We start from the raw sequence: 2,223 nt of genomic DNA on the forward strand, positions 1-2,223 counted from the left end.
TTGGAAATGACTCGACGGCACTTAACAACAACAACATACAGATATTCACCGTGACTCTCTTGACAATCCAGCCCACTCTTCAGTGATACCTGCTCTACCACCTCCCCTTTCATGGAGTCTCTGGGTAGAGCAAAGAGCTAAGCTAATACTTTGTAAAGCATTCTGCTCTGCACACATGTGCTTGACGAGTTAGAATCTGTACTCAGTGGCACACAGCAACAACCTTCCCTTTCAACACTTTATCATGGGAGGCTTTCTGTAACTCATTCACTTCAATAAATGTTTGTGTATCTTGATGTTTGTTGATTTGATTTTAATTACTAGGTACAGTTCTATATCCTGGTGGGCCTGTGAGGAGATGAATACAGAGACCCAGCTAACAGGTAGAACAAGAGGAATCCATCGATCCATAATACAGGGTCTAGTTTCCTAGGGCACAAAGTAGGTGACTTTGAAGTTATTGTCTTAAAGGCCTATTGTTACTGCTGTGTGCCTCTGGGTTGATACAGACTCAGCAACCCTATAAGAAAGAGTAGAAGTGCCTCATATAGTTCCTAGGCTGGGGTTTTTATGGCAGTAGATCCCTGGTCTTTTCTCTTGCAGAGCCATCGTTGGGTTGGAGCCACTGACCTTTGGGTTTGTAGCTGAGCACTTCACCACTGTGCCACCAGGGGTTCTTTCTTATAGTCTTAGTCAGGACTAGAACTCAGAATTTAGGGTACAGGTAGTACCTGACTTGCAACATATTCAAATTACAATGAACAGCACTTCACAACTGTTAGTGTATCTGGAACACTGCATTCTTCCTGGAAGAAGTTGTGGGAAAATGCATGTAGGGGACCAACCAAAAAAAAACAAACTAACTGCTGTTGAGTCTGACCTGACTCATAGCGACCCCTCCTTGGGTTTCCAAGGCAGTATCATTACAGAGGTAGATCGCCCAACCTTCCTTCCGAGGAGTGGCTGGTGGGTTTGAACTGTCAGCCTTCTGGTTAGCAGTCAAATGCCTTAGAGCTCTGTATGCCACCAGAACTCCTACATACAGGGGATATGGAAAAAAATATTAAGTTATGTGAACATACTCCAAATATTTGATCAGTATAATATGATGGAAGAGAATGGTGGAAAAAATTGTCCATATGGCAAGACTGATGAAGTTAGAACTTGATATCACCAATGTGGAATGCTGTCTGTGATAGTTGAGGTTATATATCAACTTGGCTGGGCCATGATTCTCAGTGGTTTGGCAGTTACTTAATGATGTAATTTGGCAGTTATGTAATGATGTAGTCATCCTCCACTTTGGACCTGATGTAGTCATCCTGCATTTTTGCATAATGGCAATTTTTGAATAAGAACCTGGTCCTTGGAACTTAACCATGTTGATAAGTAAGGAGTGAGTATACAGCATTTACTGAATATTAAAGGCAACTCAAAGCCCAGCCTTTGGAAAAATCTGACTCCTTATCTCCATGTCTGTCTGCTGCTCCAGAGTGCTCTCTCTGGGTCCTGGAGATGTCACCTTCTACCTGCTGCCCCCGATCCTAGGACTGATGGGATATAATCCACCTTATTTGGTGCAACTATTAAAAATCAAAACTGTTACTTTGACGACTAAGGTACCTCAGACTCAACCCCCAAAATCCATTGCCATTAAGTCAATTCTGATGGATAGCAACCCTATAGAACAGAGTAGAATTGCCTTATAGGATGTCCAAGGCTGCAAATCTTTACAGAAACAAACTGCCACCTCTTTTTCCCACAGAGTGGCTGATGCATTCAACTCACTGACCTTTCATTTGGCAGCTGAGAGCTTAACTATTGTGTTATTAGGATTCTTTCCCCTGACCCAACCCATGGTTTTTCAATCGTCTCATATGAATGTGAAAGCTGGAAAATGAAAAAGGCTGACAGAAGAACTAACACATTTGAATTGTGGTATTTTTCAAGAATAATGAATACACGTTGGACTGCCAGAAGATCTAACAAATCCATTGTGGAGGAAACACAGCTTGTATGCTCCTTAGAAGTGAGGATGGTGAGACTTTGTTTTGCTCACTTTGAGCACATCATCAGGAAAGATGAATTGCTAGAAAAAGACATTGATTTAGTTAAAGTGAGGGTCAGTGAAAATGAGGGAAACCCAATAGCTGCAACAATGAGCTCAAATATACCAACAATTGTGAAAATATCACAGGACCTAGCAACGTTTTGATCTGTTAT

The sequence above is a fragment of the Orycteropus afer genome, unplaced genomic scaffold (assembly GCF_000298275.1).
Source record: "Orycteropus afer afer isolate SDZICR_OR568_19922 unplaced genomic scaffold, OryAfe1.0 scaffold00508, whole genome shotgun sequence".
NCBI lineage: Eukaryota > Metazoa > Chordata > Mammalia > Tubulidentata > Orycteropodidae > Orycteropus > Orycteropus afer.